General features: G+C 43.0%; 1 pseudogene; it reads left to right on the top strand.

Annotated features, from left to right (window-relative positions):
- The first annotated feature begins 10,619 nt into the window (after positions 1–10,619).
- LOC120095456 (small nucleolar RNA SNORA17) lies at positions 10,620–10,740 on the top strand (annotated as a pseudogene).
- The last annotated feature ends 334 nt before the right edge of the window (positions 10,741–11,074 follow it).

The following is an 11,074-nucleotide window of genomic DNA, read 5'->3' as shown; positions in this document are numbered from 1 at the left end:
CTCTAAGCCTACCCTGCTGGCCTAGACTACTTCCCAGACACTTCCAAGCCAGTGGGGTGACCTGCCATCTTAGCCACACTCTGCCACCTTCTTCTTCATTGGAACCCTCGTGGAGACTTCCTCTGGCCCACTTCAGACCCTCTCTCTGACTCTCTGGGTCCAGAAGTCCCGCCTTATCCTCCGTATTGACCAATCAGAAGTTAACGGGGAACAATGCTTGACAGCAGACTGAGTCAGGAAATGCGCAGATCTTAGGTATAAAAAACAGCATTTAAATACACTGTGCACAAAAACATCCCCCAACAACTAATGCAGAAGTGATGAATTCTTAATAGTAGTCAGAGTTTTCCTTGTCAATGAAACTGAACAAGAGGGAGCAAGTGACCAGAGTGGTCAGTTATGGTCAAATCACTTAATACTTAATTGTTACCAAATCTTGGTAATGAATGCGTTTCTATGTATTCTTGAAAGTTTTCAAAATAAAATAGTAGGATGAAATAAAGAGCTTGGTAAGAAAAGAGTAAATCATAATGAGTAACACTGAAAATGGAAAATAGTCTGTCATTTAAGATAATTATGATGCAGGAAACTGATAAATGACTGAACAGTTATTAAAAATCATGTTTTGAATGAGTTTTTATATAGGTGCTTTATTTATATTTTTGTACTTCTGCTCGATATAGTTTAACAAAGTATTTTAAATGATTATTATACTGAGAAAGAAGTAGAGGATTTGGAGTATTCTACATATTAAGAAAAATATGCATACATTACCTGCAGATAGAAAGGCACTGAGATTTCGATATCTGAAATGAAGCTGGGTGCCAATGGTTCATGTAGGAAACTGTTTACTGGATTTCTAATTATAGTTATTAGAATATATATTTTTCTGATTACCAGCATAGGAGGACATATAGTAGCATTGGTTAATAAGTGGGAATATCTCTGCATCTGGGTTCTATGCCATTATTACGAATGTTTTGGGCATTTAATAAAGTGTAGTGGGGACAATCTGTGTCAAAATGTTGAATATAAATGCCTGGTTGTTAAAGTTTAAAAGTAATGAATACTGTAAGGCTTTCTACACATTTACAAAGCTTCTTTTCAAAATTAAACTTACGTCTAGTGATTTTTCTATCAGTAATTCAGTGAAGTGTTTATTTAGTTCAACATTATGAATCTTAGCTTCTTTTTCATTGTGATGAAATCTAGATCTCATTCCTTGGTTTCCAATTCATTTTATTTTTGATGAGCTGTCATATTTTCTCATGTTCGTCGTTTATATTTCTCTACTTCATCATGATTTGGATATGTCTATTATTCATGCTTCAGTTTTTATTTATTGTTTTGTATGAGCCTTTGCCTATTAGAAATAATGATTAAAAAATAAAAACACTGTGAGTGGTTTTGAGGAATGTGATGCCCATTCCCAGAGTCTTGGAAAGGGTCCGTGTGGTGTGAAAAGAAATGGGAAGATTCCTAAAATTGGTGTTCCCTCAAATAATAATGAATATTTTATTCTAAAGTTCTTCAAGACTCTCAAGGGTTAAGCGCATCTTCTCTGACTGAGGCCAAACCAGGAGTCCTCTGCTGTATGTGTGTCAGGGGCCTCATATAAGCTGGCTCATGCTGCTTGGTTGGTGACTCAGTGTCTGAGAGCTCTCAGGGGTCCAAGTTAGTTGAGACTGCTGGTCTTCATATGGGGTCGCCCTCCTCCTCAGCTTCTTCCAGCTTTTCCCTAATTCAATCACAGGGGTACCCAACTTCAGTCCATTGGTTGGGTGTAAGTATCTGTGTCTGTCTCGGTCAGCTGCTTGTTGGGCCTCTCAGAGGACAGCCATGATAGGCCCCTTTGTAAGCACACCATAGCATCAGTAGTAGTGTCAGGCCTTGGAGTCACCCCTTGAGATGTATCCCAATTTGGGCCTGTCCCTGAACTACATTCCCGTCAGACTCTTCTCTATTTTTGTCCCTGCAGTTCTTTTAGACAGGAACAATTCTGGGTTAGAGTTTTTGACTGTGGGATGGTAATCCCATCCTTCCACTTGATGCCCTGTCTTTCTACTGGAGGTAGACTCTATAAGTTCCCTCTCCCCACTGTTGGGCATTTCATCTAAGGTCCCTCCCTTTGAGTCCTGATAGTCTCTTACCTCCCAGGTCTCTGGTACATTCTAGAGGGTCTCCCTACCTCCTACCTCCCCAGGTTGCCTGTTTCCATTCATTCTGCTGTCCCTCAGTATTTCACTCCTCTTCTCCCCCAATACCTGATCATGTTCCCCTTTTTCCTCCCTGCCCCCACTTCTACCCAGATCCCTCCCTCTTGTCCCCCATGATTGCTTTCTTCTCCCTCCCAAGTGGGATTAAAGCATCCTCACTTGGGCCCTTCAGCTTATTAACCTTGTGGATTGTTTCATGGGTATTCTGATGTTGGCTAATATCCACTGATTAGTGAGTACATATAATCCCTAGTACTATTAATGATACTCAGTTATGCTAACAGACAGAAGTCTAGCATGAGTGTCCTTGGAGAGGCTCCACCTAGCAGCTGACTCAGATGCAGAGACTCTCAGTCAAACATTGGGTGGAGCTTGCGGACTCTTTTATGGAAGAGTTTGGGGAAGGATTGAGGATCCTGAAGGGGATAGGAACTCCACAGCAGGACCAACAGTCAACTAACCTGGACCCTTGGGGGATCTCAGAGACTGAACTACTAACCAAAGAGCATGCATGGAATGGACCTAGGCCCCATGAACATATATAGCAGAAGTGCAGCTTGGTTTTCATGTGGGTCCTGAACAACTGGAACAAGGGTTGTCCTTAAAGCTGTAGCCTGCACATGGAATTCCTTTCCTTAAGCTGTTTTGTCTGACCTCAGTGGGAGGCAGCACCAAGCCCTGCAAGACTTGATATGCTAGGGTAGAGGGGACACCCAGAATGAGCCTCTACTCTCTCAGAGGAGAGAGAAGGAGAGGTGTGGCAGGGGCTTTGGGAGGGGAGACCAGGAGGAGGGAAAAGTGATCAGGATATAAAGAGAATTTTACAAAAAGAAAAGGCAAGGGGTTGGGGATTTAGCTCAGTGGTAGAGCGCTTGCCTAGCAAGTGCAAGGCCCTGGGTTCGGTACCCAGCTCCGGAAAAAAAGAAAAAAAAAAAAAGGCAAACAGATAAATAAAAGGCCAAAATTACTCTGAATCTGTTCCTGCCCCCACAAATTTTCATATCCTAAATTTTAACTCTGCAAATATGGTCTTTGTCTCAAAAAATGTCTCCCCTCCCTTTTTTTTCTAGACTTTATTTATCTGAAGAAATAGGATGGTATAGCTAGTCTGTAGGAGAACTAGAATGTGAACTCAGATTGCTCTAATCAGGAGCCTGAAGTCCTAACCACTGTACTGTTCTGCTTACTGGATGGTTCCTGAGTATCAGTAATTGAACAGCACAATATACATTCTTTATTCCATTGAAATGGGGAGTAACCATGAGAGGGATCCAAGTATTTTTCACAGATAGAAAAGCTGTGCATTGGGAGAGAAAGAGCAATCTGCCCGAGTCAAAATAAAAATTAAAAAATAGCATGTATATAAAAATATTTTTAAAAATGCAAGGACATGCTACAGAAATTAAAATCCCAGGCTGCTAGTTCAATGGCAACGCCCTTAACTGAACGATTTCATACTGCCTGCATGTATCCCACAAACTGAATCCTAAAACAAAGTTCAGGAAAGTAATAAATTACAGCTTCCTAATGTTTGCGTATTTCATTACATTAAAATCAAGTGTGCGTCTTGATTTATGAGTCAAGGTGAAAAGGTATTTGCATAGTAAGTTTTCACCATGCCTGAAGATGTCTTGGGTCTTGGTCACCCAGCTGCCTTACTGATTATTCTGTCTACCTCTGCTTTCTCTGTTTTGATTTCATCTCATACCAGTCAGAACGGCTAAGACCAAAAACTCAGGTGACAGCAGATGCTGCTGAGGATGTGGAGAAAAAGGAACACTCCTCCATTGTTGGTGGGATTGCAGACTGGTACAACCATTCTGGAAATCAGTCTGGTGGTTCCTCAGAAAATTGGACATTGAACTATCTGAGGATCCAGCTATACCTCTCTTGGGCATATACCCAAAAGATGCCCCAACATATAAAAAAGACACATGCCCCACTATGTTCATAGCAGCCTTATTTATAATAGCCAGAAAAGAACCCAGATGCCCTTCAACAGAGGAATGGATACAGAAAATGTGGTACATCTACACAATGGAATATTACACAGCTATCAAAAACAATGCCTTTATGAAATTCATAGACAAATGGATGGAACTGGAAAATATCATCCTGAGTGAGGTAACCTGATCACAGAAAAACACACATGGTATGCACTCATTGATAAGTGGATATTAGCCCAAATGCTCGAATTACCCTAAATGCACAGAACACATGAAACTCAAGAAGGATGACCAAAATGTGAATGCTTCACTCCTTCTTTAAAAGGGGAACAAGAATACCCTTAGGAGGGAATAGGGAGGCAAAGTTTAGAACAGAGGCTGAAGGAACACCCATTCAGAGCCTGCCCCACATGTGGCCCATACATATACAGCCACCAAACTAGATAAGATGGATGAAGCAAAGAAGTTCAGGCTGACAGGAACCGGATGTAGATCTCTCCTGAGAGACACACCCAGAATACAGCAAATACATAGGCGAATGCCAGCAGCAAACCACTAAACTGAGAACAGGACCCCCGTTGAAGGATTCAGAGAAAGGACTGAAAGAGCTTGAAGGGGCTCGAGACCCCATATGTACAACAATGCCAACCAACCAGAGCTTTCAGAGACTAAGCCACTACCTAAAGTCTATACATGGACTGACCCTGGGCTCCAACCTCATAGGTAGCAATGAATAGCCTAGTAAGAGCACCAGTGGAAGGGGAAGCCCTTGGTCCTGCCAAGACTGAACCCCCAGTGAACGGGATTGTAGGGGGGAGGGTGGTAATGGGGGGAGGATAGGGAGGGGAACACCCATATAGAAGGGGAGGGGAACGGGTTAGGGGGATGTTAGTCTGGAGGTCGGGAAAGGGAATAACATTGAGATGTTAATAAGAAATACCTAATTTAATAAAGATGGAGGAAAAAAAAGAAAAGAAAATAACAATGGCTTTACAGAGAAGAGTTTGCCAGTTGAGCAGCTCAGAAACTGTCAACTGTCTTTGTACTGTGACTTTCTATACGGTGTTGGCAAAACTCTGAATGCAGCCTGGGGTGACTGAAGGGACATGAATTTTGGCCTTCGCAGCACATTTTTCCTTTTGGAAGGCACTAGACTAGGGTGAGGAAACTTTTTATGGAATAGAACTGTGCATTTGCTGTTTTGACCCCTGCTGACAGCTAATCCTCAGTAGAACAACATTATGTTCCTCCATTCAGCTTGCTAATGCAGGGGAGGTGTCCTAAGGACATTACTCAGTTCCCAGGGACAAGAGTAGCAACCGGGCAGTATAGATTTATTAGAGATTGTAGGCATAAAGGCTGTAGAACACACCGCTCAATCCTTGTCTCATAACTCTTGTAAATTTTCAGCCATTACATCTTTCTGCTCATAAATTTGGTTTTAACAGAAGGGGCCGCGAACAAGTGCCTGCCTATCCCTTATCGCCACGAAAGGCCACTTCCCCTGTTAGCATGTAAATAAGGACAAGCAACCTCTGTTCTCCTGAAGTGAGGTTTTTCTCCTAGTCCTTCCTCCTAAAATTATGGATATTTTCCAGAACCTTCTCTAAAATGAACTTTGCCCTTACGTTCATGAAAACTACACATGGTGCTGGGTAGTCAAGTGTTTTCTGAGGCATCAAATAAATATTTCAGAGAAGGTGGGTCCTTCCACAGAAGTCCACACACAGGCAGGGATTGGAGTTCTGGCACATGACAGCTGCTTGGATCTCATTCCCACTGATCAGTGTCCCCATCCTGTAGAAACAGGATTTGGGTGGTTGAAGGTGACACCCTTGTTGTCTATACATGGCGTCTACAAGTGATTCTCTCTGACCTTTTTCTACCATATTGAAATGATACCAGATATAAGAGTCCTGTGTTGACTGTCGTTGACACTATCCGAGAGTCTACTGCTGCTATGTAATACAGGGATCCACGATATATGTTCGTTCTATTTCTTACATCTTTTTGTAATAATCACCTGCCAGTCCAGACATTATCATCCCCCTTCTGTCTTATCTCCACTGTCCTTAGTTGATAAATCGTTTTCTCTTTCCACTCTCTTCTAGACAGTAAGTCTTTCTCTTGTGGTAACCACATCCTAACACATTTCCTGTCCTCCAGTCCAGTTACTCCAATGCACAAGCATCCTCCCCATTACGTTTCTAACCTTGCATCCTCATGCTAGCCTTTACTTATTTGGCGATTTAAATGGAATCCATCCTTTAAAAACATGCTCAGGCGGTCATGTCTAACTTCTCATACTCACGGTGACTGCTGTGGAAGGCACAACATAATTACACCTCCATTTGGTTTTATCTACTTTATAATACTACAGAATGTTAAAGGGTAATCTTCAAAACAGGTAGTTTATTCAGAAAACAAAATAGAATACAGGGGGGAAATCATCAGTACCAAAGAAGATGAAACAAGGAAGTGATATCAACAGCGGATCAGGTAGACTAGATTCGGTAGTTAAAAGACAGGGATCGCTGGATTGCAAAGTTTAGAATGTTTTAAAAAGTTTTGGATTTAAAGATAATAAAACACTTAAAATAAGGTTGCATACAAGAATCAGTATCACACAAATAAAGTTTGAAGGGAAAAACCTTATAAGTAACAATTGATAGGCTCTTTGTCTCCTTTAGTGATGCGGATATAGGCCAGATTAGACCTGATTAAAGGTAGATAAAGGCAGGTTTACTAGGAGACAGCTCTCTGGTGATTTGAGCAATCTCATGGGTGGAGGCCAGTGATGTTACAGATCCAGGCTAAAGCAAGGCGACTTGTGAGTGTAGATCAGGAGTGTAGCTAGGAGCTGTGATTATGTCCATACATGGTCAAAACCTGAACCCCTGGGTGGGCACTCGGGTGGGTTGCCGGAAACAAAAAGATGAGGAGAGACATATTAGCCCAGAATTTTCTGCAGGTGGTCAGGAGAGCTTTCTCAGTGCTGACGGGGTTGGAGGAAGGAGGGCAGATGGGGTTTCCAAGCTTGTGTAGTGGATGAACAGGGGTTCCAGGCCAAAATCCAGACCTCTTCGGGCACAGGGATGCTGATTCAGATTTTGCTACTTCCTGATGAAGAGGGAGAACATGGAGTAGGAAAGTTGGGGGTCTATTGGTACAGACGCATCGGGTTGACTGTTAAGCCAGAATCCTCATTAATCCATTCCTGGAGGAAGAGAAGAAGGCAAGGTGTTAGGTAAAAAAAATAGAATGGGAAAAAAAAAAATCCCATTGGCCCTATGAATGGGGCTAACCTTAGGAACGGTGAAGGCTGTCAGAAAGAATGGAATGGAGATGTGTCCAGTTGTGCTGGTAGAGTTCCTCAGACAATTTGCGGAATGACTCTATCCACGTGTCGACCAAGACAGACTCACGACTAGTAACTGCACTTTTTCCCAGGAATTTGCAGGTGTCATTCTTATCAGTCCTGAGGAGGTCAAGGGCCTTCTAGTTTTATAGGACCACTGAAGCTTATAAGAATCTTTCTGAGTTTACAAAAAGATAAATTTCATATATGTTAATATTACCATCTTTGGTATTGAAGCACTAAACTTTGATGCCTCAAAGTAGCGAGAGGGGAAATCTGAAGTATTGTTCACTCCTTCCCTATACTGTAAATCTCTTCCTATCATCATCTAAGTTTCTCAAGCCCTCTAACCTTTATAACTTGTATTTACCAACCCCAAAACATCTTCCTAGACCCCTAAACATTTTCTTAGGGCCTCAAACTTGCTTTTAGATCCTCAAGCATTTTCTTAGAAGCTTTCATATCCTTAGACATTTTATAAATTTTAAACTTTACATCTTTCCTATCCAAGCGTTTGCCCTAAAACATAGGTGGTTGATCATTGGGAGTAGTCATTGTAAAGTGAGTTCTCTTGGATCAAGAAACAGTAAAAAGGTTACTTCTTTTATTAATCTCATCTGCAAACCCCTGAGAGACCCGAGAAGGAGATATTTTACCTGAGTAAGCAGGAAGTTTAATCCAAATGGCCTAAGTATCAATTAAAATTACAAAGATTTACCGACTACCTACATGGCCACCCCTGTTGGATTCCTGTGGGGTCAAAGGCTCTGCAGGCTGAGGCAGTCTTTGGCCGTCAGGCCCAGAAGAGGAAGAAGCTTTGTCTTCATGGAAGGACATGGAAGAGATCACCTTGTCTTAAGCAGTGTTAGGTGTGGCAGCAGGTAAGGCATTGGGGCTGGTTTTTCCAGTGGTTATCATACCACAACCCAGGTGCAGTCCTTTGTCATTGTGTCCATATCTTCTTGAAGATGTTGGTGGGGGTTTAGTGGGAGCTCACTGTTAGGATTTGGGAGTTTCTGCCTGTCATGGTAAGTTTAACCATCTTAAATGCAAATTTCAACAGGTCTCAGAAGTGTATGAGGACTGTCTATATGTAGAGTATATCTAAATAGACAAATGTTGCTTGTTTTTAGCAAAATTGTTTTGTTTAATTAATTAGTTCTCCTTCCCCGAATCTTACCCATACAGAGAAAACTCCTCCACCTATTTGTAGACAACTCTGGGCTAATGTGTCATCAGCCCTCGTCTCTGTGTTTCTGTATCCCACCCAAGAGTGCCTGCCCAGGGCCTCAGTTCCTGACCGTGTATGCAAGCTAAATAAAGCTTATTTGGTAATTAATTTTGGTAATTAATTATGACTAAAGATAGTTAGGAACATACTACTGATTATGATTATGAGATAATTGACAATTAATTTGGGTGTTTTCATTATTTTTAACAGTTTATAATAAGTGTTTTAAATGATTAGGTTTAAGCAGCAGGCCCTGTCAGGACAGGAAAGGGTTAAGAAGTTGGGAAATTGTCAAGGACCTTGGCTGAAGGATCTGTTATCACAAGGCCATAAATTGTGTTGTAGATTCTGAGGTTATCAAGAATGGAGAATTTAGCTTCAGGAAGCGCGCGCGGGGGTGGGGGTGGGGGGTTGTTACCATGTTGCACTGAAATGAGGAGGCTTGTTTAGAGCCATGTCTGTGAGGAGGAGGTAGAACAACCGGAACAAGTTTTGGAACCCATGGCGATGGATTTGGGGAGGTTTGTGGGAATGGTCGAAGTAGCCCTTGATGGGCCTAAGGGATAAAGGTCACTGTGGCCCAGGCATAGGATTAAGGAAACAGGAGTTCCTGGAGAGACAGGAGTGACCAGTTCTTAAGGAGTGTTGAAGATTCCGATGTGCTCAGGCCTGCCCAGGCTGGACTGTGCAGAACGCGGGGGCCAGGGGCGGGGGGCTGCATGGGCGTGAGTGTGGCCTTGTCTGGTGGGCAAGGAGAAAGGGAGGTTTCCGGGAGAAGGGCCATTGCTAGAGCAATGCCAGAGCAAACTGAAAGGAAGTGGGGTGGCTTGCAAGAGCCGGAGAGCCATGTGGAACACAGACTGGGCTAAAGAATTGGACTCTGGAATTTGGAATCAAATTCTCAGACAAATGATCCATACATACATTAGGAGGGTTAGATTAGCAGCCTAGCTGGGAGAAGCTGTTGGAGCTGGAACAGGTTAGCGTTTTTGTAGTGAGGAAGGGGCAGGGAGAGTCTGGGCTTGATCAAAATAGGAGACTCAGGTTCCGGATCCGAGTGAGTCCTTGGAAGCGAAGGAGTTTGCTGGCATGATTATCCTTGCTTAGTAGGACCTGAACCATAGAATATTGGCTACGGAGGGAGGGACAAGACTACAGTTCCCAAAAAAAATCCTGGAGAGGCAGGAATTCAGACCATTTACCCACATTCCAGCAGAAATTTTAAGATCATGCAGGATGTTAACATCAAGAGCGCTCTCTGGTGGTCATTTACTAAAGCCAGGCCCTAGAACAAAGACGTTTGAGGCTCAAAGCCTGAGACAGTCCCATTCTGGGAGCAGGCACCCCAGGAGCCACTGAGAGGGTCAGGTTTAGACTCTTCGTTGCTCATCTCCCAACCTTTTTCGGACACCCGAGAGCTATGACTCAGCTCCCCATGTGATAGCCTGGGGTCAAACAGTGTTGCGTGAGGAAAGAACGTCTGGGAATCCAAAGGTGTGTCTTTGTTCCAGATTGAACAAGCTTGCCCTGGAGTGGCTGAGGCTTGGAGGGGATCCTGGGGGTCCTGGATCTGGTACCTCTTAGGCTGTGGCTGGGAAACAGTGAATTACCTTGAGCCAAAAGCTGATTATATCAAATGAAGAGGAAGGTAGAGAGAGAAAAGTAGTCCCCAAGTGACCAGGGACCCAGCCCACAAAGTTGGGGGCTCAACCCAACCCCCTCGGGTTTTGGCACCAACATGATAGGATTTTTGTCTCCCTCAGTGTCACAAGTATAGGCCAGATCAGATCAGATTAAAAGTAGCTAAAGGCAGGTTTATTAGGAGGAAGTTCTCAGTAGAGGTTTCAGCCTCAGGACACTCATTGAAAACCCTAGAGGCGCTGCAGGTCTGGCTGCAGTACCACTAGTGCATCAGTAGGGGGCAGAGAGGAGAGAGGCAATTTCTTTCTTTTTTTAACTTACTTGGAAAAGAGTTATTTACTTTATGTATATGAGTACAATGTGCCCTCAAACGCATCAGAAGAGGGCATTGGATCCCATTACAGATGGTTGTAAGCCACCATATGGTTGCTAGGAATTGAACTCAGGATAGCCTCTCGAAGAGGAATCAGTGCTCTTAACCTCTGAGCCATCTCTCCAGCCCCTGAGAGAGGCTATTTCTAAACTCAGGAGCTCAGTATTCTGACCTATGAACAACTGAATGACTAGTATCCTAACATTTCCTGAAAAAAAAACATTAGACTGAAAGGACCACTAGTCCAGTGCCAGGAAGCCTAGACAGGAAACTAGTCTGAGACAACCAATAATATGGTGCTAAAATTAG

The sequence above is a fragment of the Rattus norvegicus genome, chromosome 10 (assembly GCF_036323735.1).
Source record: "Rattus norvegicus strain BN/NHsdMcwi chromosome 10, GRCr8, whole genome shotgun sequence".
In the NCBI taxonomy this organism is placed as follows: Eukaryota; Metazoa; Chordata; class Mammalia; order Rodentia; family Muridae; genus Rattus; species Rattus norvegicus.
This window is presented reverse-complemented; position numbering and strand designations above follow the sequence as displayed.